We start from the raw sequence: 8,835 nt of genomic DNA, 5'->3' as shown, positions 1-8,835 counted from the left end.
ATGTGCAACAAGTGCCAGTATTACATGAAATTTACTGAACTTTATTGAGCTTTGGATAGGAGCCTGAATATGCATGTATTATTTTAGAAAACCTGGTCTAAACATTGGATAGAAAAATCGACATTCAATATCCAATGTACCTTCCTTTTAGACTTTGGATAAATTCTTTTGGATATCTAAAGTTGCCTTGGGCCACCTTAAGTTTCCAATAGGAGGTCAAATTTAAAACTTTGGTTAAAATTTGGGTGAAGCCAAATTACCACTAGAACTTTTGGTGAAATCCTGGTAATGAGGGAAAATGTTTGGTCAAAGAATGGATTAATAGTCAGTCAACACTCTAGCGATCACTAAAGTCCCTGCAGTTCCAAAAGAAAGAAGGGACTAACAAAAGGCACTTCGATATGAAGCAAAACAAGGGAATAATCCATTTTAGTTGTTACTTTAAATAAGGGCATAAGTTACGTTAAATTATTTAAAACTTGAAATGTTATAGGGAATAAGGCATACCATTTCCTATGGTGCCTAGTGCCTAAGGCATACCATTTCATATAGTGACTCGTGCGGAAAAAAAATTGGTTCTAGATGATTTGTATTCGACGCAAGTTTTGGATTGTATTGGATGTCATTGAAAAACATGGCTATTGATTTCATTTCAATCCAAATTCTGACTAAATAGATTGAAATTAATTATGCAATTGTGATCGCCACTACAACACCCTCCAAAGTTTTGGCCTACATCCAACTTTAGAATCCTATTTTGACTTTGCATATTTTCGTTGTAAGTATTAAGAGTTATCATATGTGTTTTCTCTACTTATTCTTGTCCCACTTTGAAGAAAATCAAAGTGTTGTATTTAGTATAGGAAAGCATCTCACATCGCATATCAATTTGCTTTCGATTTGTTTTAAGGGATTATTTTTGTGTTAATGAGATATTCTCACCATGTAAACAAGTATTGCACTCATTTCCAAAGTTTCAAGCACTATCGTGGAAGTGTTGTCACTGTCATCACAAAGTGTATCTTTAGTGTCACACTTGGGATAAACTGTCTCAATGTCATCGCATTGATTTGGGTGATCTATGTTGTGTCATTAAGTGTTCTAAATGTGTGATCATAGAAGTCTTGTCAATTTTCACTTTGGCCTCACTGATTCCACACTTAGCAAAATTTGGAAAAGCTCCCGACCAAGCAAATTAGCATCACTCAGCCCTCCCAAACTATGCATTGCGCAGTTTTAGTCCTCAAGCCTCAATATTTCCTCTTGGCAATGTGAAATGTGCAGTCCTGTCTTCCAAGAAGAACTATGCACTGTGTTGTCACAGTGCTCAGTCCCGACCCTTGAGCTTAAGAACTACACAATCCCTTCCTTCAAACAGTCTCCTTTGCAAAATGTGCGGTCTCAACCATCAAGCCCCAACCCTGAGCTCTTGAGCTGTGCAATCCCCTAGCCTTAGTCTCTCCAAAACTGTGCATTGGGAAACCTTAAGCCTTAAGCATTCAATTTGACCTCTTAAGTCCCTCAACTACACAGTTGACAAGCCCTACCTAGCTTAAACAACACATTGTGCAGTCTCTAGGCTCAATACTGGCCCCTAACCTCCTGAGTTTCACAATTGCACAATCCTTGAGTCTGTCTCCCAGTCTTCCACTTGGTTCCATCTCAGTCAATGGTTATCATAAATAATTTTAGATTAGGAGTTTATCCGATTGATGTAGTCTTGTCATGAGTGGATTTTAGCTGTAAGTATTCTATCATGTTGATGATGAGGAAAGAGAAGGAGAAGGAAATCCTACAAGAAGACACCTTTGAAGTTGCAAAACAAGTTGATCAATAAGAGGGTCAAAGGGACATTAGATTGTGACAACAACTGAAGATCAAGATCACATTGAAGACTCCTTATCTTCAAGCCCTGAGGAGGAGGATAAGAAGACCATGTTCCATCTCTCTTTGAAGACACAAAGGATGCAACAGCAAAAGTGGCCTGACACTATCATGTCATCATGAAGTCCATCTCATCAGTGTCATGTCATGAGTCACCATGTGCCACATCATTGTGTGATTATGGAAATTCAATATTGGATAAATGTAATTTAAAGTGGAAGTCCAAGAGCCATCCACGTAATGTGAAGAGTCATGTAGGAAGTTGAAAAGTCATAGAGAAGTTAAATAGTCATGAGGGTAGTCCAAGGGTCACAAGGGAGGTGAATGATCACCCATTTGTTATATATACACCTTCATTGCTCATGCAAAGGAATTTTCACCTTATCTCCTCTTACTAGGAATTAGAGAGGGAGATAGTTCTTTTGGAGTGACAAGTGGTTTCTCTAACGCTCCATTATTGGGGCTAGTGGTGTTCACTGCCTTGATGCATCTTGGAATTTTTACTTAATTCATAAGCTTGTTGAGTTAGCACACTTTCATGCATATGTCATAAATATTGTAAGACTATTCCTTGAATGCTTGTGACATGTATTTTTTTCATCTATACTAAGGAAATTGAACTATTTCAATGGCTTTGGTACTTATCTTGTTGAAGGTGTGTTGTATATGTTTTAACAATCATTACTTCTATGTGAACTATTTCACTTGTTGTCCAATGATTCATTTACTTGTGTATGATCTTGTGTTTTTTCTAGAGTAGTACTATTACTTATCTTTAAAAGGCTCACTTTTTCTTCCGCCTTTTGGTAGAAGAACTTTGATACATTCCACTGTTAAACATTCCACAAGGCATACTCACTTTCTAATCTGAAATTACCTATGTATTACTCTCTCATGCTGAAAATTGAAGCCAAGGCATATCTTTAAGAATATCGCAGTCATTTCTCATTTCTAGAAGGGATCCCACAAAAACCAATGCAAATTCTAATTGGGGTGGTTCATCAAGAAGACCCCATTGCATGCTGGTGATATCTAGTATTGTCAACATACTGATGTTAGAAGGAGCACAACCACCTTTTTATGGCATAAATTTCTCTGCATCCTAACAAACATAGTTCTATGCAATGCAACAACATTCCTATTTTCACTCCCACTCGTACTCTTGAAAACAAAGAAATTGTTAAGTCTAGCCAGGGACAAGCCTTTGAGGTTACTTACGATCAACTCCACACTATATGACCCATCACTCGTCATTTTGCAAGAGCTCTTGGTTTGTTCCCTCTCGTTGTGATTATGCCTCATAAGGTAAAGAAAGAAGTAACTTCTAGTGGCATACTTGTTTCGTTAGTGGAATATTTGGTTGATCCTAATGATAAACGAGGGGAACTTCTACCTGTGGAGGAGAATCTAGATAGTGAAGGAGAAAATTTTTAGTTTTCTAACGAGGAACACCTCGATCACATCGCAAATCCTAACAGTGAGGGAGAAGCTTCTTCAAATTCAGAAAAAGAGGAGGAGGAAAAAGTCGAAGACATGGTTGAATTGGATGTCCCAAGGGCCACTCGCTCTTTTGATCAATCTTCACAAGATGCCCAAACATCTACAAAATATAATGTCAAATTTTGATCTGGAAAAGAAGACTAAAGCAAAAGATCATATATACGAGTTCTACATGCATATATGGATGCTTGGAGTCGAGAGTCATGGAAAGGGTAGCCAAAACTGAAGATTCATACCTGGTTTCTAATACTACATATAGTGATCTAGCCAATTCATTCCTCCACAGAATTTCTTCTCGGTCGAGCATCCTGCCTTACATGGATATGATCATATGGGTTGTTTACCATCTACAGATAGCTGACAGAAACTCTACAACCAAGAGGAACACGGTCATCGACTCTTTCACCAACAAAGATTTGAGTCAGATGTAATAGTTGTTAGCACCTCATACGAAATATGATAAGGACTTCATTGAGAAATTCATGAAGGAAAGCCAGGATCAATCTAAAGTCATCAAAGGACGTATAAGAGATGCCATCAAGCATAAGAGAGAGGATAAGGGTATGTATTCTATAGCTTCTCTTGTCGGTCCATATTGTTATGTTGCTACCATGATATGTAGATTATTTGGTTATGCCAATACCCAAAAGTTTTCAGACCAGTGGGTACCCTTGATTGATGCAGCATGTGATAGCTATGTTATGGACTGGGGGATTGTTCTATCCAATAATTTAAGTATCCAAATCCTATATTATAGGAAGAAACACAGTTTTTTTTTCTGAAAACATTGTTCCCCCATTTTACATGAGTGCCTATGTAATGGATGCTATTTTCTTTACTTCTGATTTCCCATCCATGGGATGGAAATGGACCATACAAGACCCTATTCCTATCCACATTTATCATAGTATTCTCTGGGAATCAAAATATTAGCCCCATTTCTACAAACTTTTCCATGGAGTTATGCTTCCAATCCAGCAGTTTGTCTTGTCCTAGAATCTCACCTGAAGCTAACAACCACCTCTTATCAGTTGTCAGATGGTTTGGAGAAGAGTCCTTTACCTATGTTCGGGTTTTTAGAAGCCTTGCACACTCACATGTGTTACCCCTATATATTCCCAACAAGCTCCTCGCCCCGGAAATAGCCTATTAGACTAGGAAATGACCTATCTAAGGTCATGAAAGATAACAAAAATACAATGTGGCATGTATTTCCCTTTCATTGTGGTGTTTATTCCCTTGAGAAATTGAAGCATGCTACTAAGGAAATGGAGGAAATCTAGCTTATGAACTTTCCAACCATTTTGAATCGGCAGTTCGACCCCATTACTATTGCCAAGAATGTTACCACTCGGGAATATCTTAGGCAATTCACAAATGAGCCTGATAAGTTTTATGACCTATTTGAGTCGGCTTCCGACTATGCAAAGGTTGAGAGAGATGTAGCAATGTAGTTCAGTCCCAAAGAATTAATTCAATTCAATCAATACATGACTAAAAGGATCTCCCACTTGCCCATAGAGTTATTAAAACTCAATCAGCAAAGCACAGAGTAGGACAAAGGAGTAAGCACATCACAGGTCTCAGATGTAGCTCATACTAAAGAGACAAAGGCTTCTTCTTCATCACAAGAAAGGGAATTTCTAATAGACAAGAATCTAGAATAAATTTGGGAACAGTTTGCCAAACAATCTGACCCCAAAAATATGCAAACTCCTAAAAACACAGAGAAGACCTCGTTTATTGTTGAGGCTTCAAAGGAAACTATGGACATTGATGATTTGGAGATCATCCCAGTATTTCCAACCTCTGAGGTCGTTCTAAAAATAGAGGATATTCCTCCTCTTGATGTATTCTACAGTTCGAAGCATAAGGCAGTGGTCAGCAAACAAAGGAAAAGGAGAAGAACTGAACAAAGCCAGACTTTGGTCCCTGGAAATGCCTCCTTTCAAGTACTCTGGAAAGATGCCCAAGTCACCCCGACTGAAGACCTAGGAAGACTATCATAGTATGCAGGAGCTTATGCTAGTGCAACAATTGATAAGGCCTCAGAAGTACAAGAACTCCTCGGGGAGAAGTATGAGAAAATAAGGCAGCTTGAACAGATTTTGGAAAGTGAAAAGAAGGGAGTTGCCCAGTAATGGAAAGCTCAACTTGCACAATTGAAAACAAGTTTTGATGATTTGAAGATTCAATATGAATTTGACATGAAGAGTCGGGATTCCCACATACAAGAGCTGCAACATAGAATTGAGAAACTAAAGGCAAATCCAAAAGTAGCAGAGTTCAAGAAAGAAGAAGCAAATCTAAACAACCTACTTTCTCAATAGTAGGTTGTATTTTGTCAAAAGTTGGCCATTATCCAAGACATATGCCAATCAAGTGATTCACTTGTAGATCAACTGTCTGATCTGAGGACATATTATAGAGAAGTAGAGGAAAATATTTCCAACTTCATCGATTGGCAGGACATCTTTAAGGGTCAATCGACCAATATCCCCAAAATAGAATAATCTCATAAGGACATTGTCTTTCAAGAATGGGATATTAAGCTTAAACATGCGGAGATGGTGATCTATAGTGCCAGGGACATATCAAATAACATCACTGAATCAATCAGTGATAGCCTATTGTAGGCTAATCTCATTTCGGACAACCCTAAAGATACCTTTCCCAAAGCAAAATTGCTAGCGAAGTCTTGGCAAGAATCATCAAAGAAAAAGGTTGAGGGAATAAAGACCCTATCAAATATTGACTTGGAATGCCATTGGCATTTCCTAGTAAAACCTCGCAGTTAGTGGTTGATGCTGAGGTGTCTTGCAAATACCACTAGTCATCTTCTTATAGCACTCAACAATGCATTATTCACTGCTCGGATGTGCATTGATCCTCATCATCCACCTCAATTGAAGCCGATGACAGACATATGCGAGCTTCAATAGTGAATGGAAAAGAATTCCTCCTCCCAATCATGATCAAAGTTGTTACAACAACAATCTATTATTATCTTGTATTTTATTTTAAGTGTGGTTTGCTTGAACTAACCAGCATTTTGTGGAACTTTTCTATATTTGAGTTTTGATTTCAAACTATAAATCCCCTTCAATGTGATGAAGAAGGGGTTCTGAATTTTTACAAGAAAGTTTTTGGTTTTCACTACTGTAGTTGAAAATAAGTCTTAATAGAAAGAAGAACCACTCTGATTTTACTTATGAGCAGAGTTAATGTGTATCAGGTACTATTATCTATATACTGATGCTATGTTTGTGAGTTGAATTATTATTTCTTTTCAAGTTTGTCATATATGTTATTACATACGATTAAACAATTATCACTATTGATGTGTTTTAATCGAAATCTTCTAAGTGTATAGGCAAACAATGATATCTTATATGTGCAGTGAATTATATCAACTAATTTAATTAAATTAGTTATCATTACTCGTTTTATATTCATGAATGGTTTGATGATCTACATTGTCATATTATGAGTGAAATCTTTAAGTCACATATATAGAAGATATATTGTCCCAGGATCGATATAGTAAGGCCTTCAATTATGTTCACTTTTGTTTTACATACATCCATCAACCTTCACACCTATATCTCTTTTATCTGATTTCATATATATGTTTAAGGGAAACTGGTTCCACCAACCCAGTGAGAGGCACCATCTCAAAGGGAAAAGGAGCTACTCTAAGTTCTCGATCGGGTGATTTTCTCCTATGTTGAGGCCGAGATTTTTGAGCCTTCAACAATACCCCTAATTGAAGCTACCTCTAATGGCTATTTAATGTACTGGGAAACTATTTTGTCCAATAACTTAAGTATCCAAATCCTAGAATATAGGAAAAAGCGCAGTTTTTTATGAAAATATTGTTCCCCCATTCTACATGAGTGCCTACATTATGGACTATATTTGTTTCACTTCAGATTTTCCATCCATGGGATGGAAATGGACTAGTCAAGACCCTTTTCCTATTCAAATTTACCATAATATCCTCTGGGAGTCAAAATACCAACCCCATTTTTACAATATTAGCCATGGCGTCGTGCTTCCTATCCACCAGTTTATTTTCAATGAGAAGTTCCCTAAAATCTCTGTTGAAGGAAACAATTACCTTCTATCAGTTGGAAGATCATTTAGGTGTTGGAAATAATACTGAGAGGGGGGGGCGGGGGCGGGTGGGGGGTGAATCAGTATTATCAAATTAATATAACTTTTTCATTTCCATATTCAGATTCATATACGCTACTTCAGTTAAGTGAAACCGTGTGTATACGCAACTGTGTCTAATGCAACTAGCGTATATCCAGTAAACTTATGATTCAGTTAATCCATTAAATTGTTGATATTTAGTTAGTGCATCAGAACTTTATTAACCATATGAACAGTAAATAGGTGCAGTAAAATAGAACAGATCATCACACACAAGAAGCACACATGAACACCATGATGTAAGGTGGAAACCACCTGCTACAAGTCATCTCAATCTTATTTTTAATAAGAAACTTCTTTCTACAATATTTCTGTACTGGTGTAGTCTTATACCAGTACACAGGCTTCTACCTATAGAAGGCTACAACCTTCTCTCGTTCTCTAGCTTCTCCTGGAAGGGAACTACAACCCCCTTAGCTCTTGTACTAGTCGATCCTTTTACTAGTACGTAGGTGCCGACCTACTGAATGCTCCAACCTTCACTCATTTTCCAGCTGCTACTAGAAGGGAGCTACCACCCCCTTAGCTCTTGTACTAGCTGATGTACTAGTACGTAGGTGCCGACCTACAGAAGGCTACAACCTTCTCTTTCTTCCTCTAGGTATCATGTTTCATACATTTTCAGACTAGATACTCCTGAAGCACAACACCATAATCTGAAGGCCACGTTTCATCCAATTTTCATATTGGACCCATCAATATCATTGAAGCACACAATCATTCAACACTAGCATCATCAATCTCTGAATCACCCAATACTGAATTACTGAAACCCTATCAACAAACTGCAGTCACCAGAACACAGAGCAGAACACAGAACTCCGCAACAACATTCAGATCTAATTGTATCATCAAAAATCATGCATCAGACTGCATACGCTACTTGGAAGAGTCGAATCAGCGTGTATACGCAACTTCACCAAAGAAAACCAGTGTATATGTCATTAATTACTTACTTATAACTTGTTGCACTTCCTGACTTCAGACATACCCAGATTATTACATATACAAGGATAATATGTGTGTTAGAAACCAGATCTAGACCATCAAATCACATAAATATAAGTCATTATCATCCTGATCCATTACTAGATCTCATCCATCAACACTGAAGCTAAACACAATCAACCAAACTAAATATGCAGAATACTGACACCAGTAAACAGTCATCAGAACTCATCAACAACTAGAACCACCTGTAACTTCAAACATCATAGCTCATATGGTATACGC

Source organism: Pinus tabuliformis, chromosome 3_1 (genome assembly GCF_031772625.1).
Source record: "Pinus tabuliformis cultivar Carrire ecotype Pingquan chromosome 3_1, CPIR1, whole genome shotgun sequence".
In the NCBI taxonomy this organism is placed as follows: Eukaryota; Viridiplantae; Streptophyta; class Pinopsida; order Pinales; family Pinaceae; genus Pinus; species Pinus tabuliformis.
The sequence above is the reverse complement of the archived record's forward strand: the minus strand, read 5'-3'. Positions refer to the sequence as shown.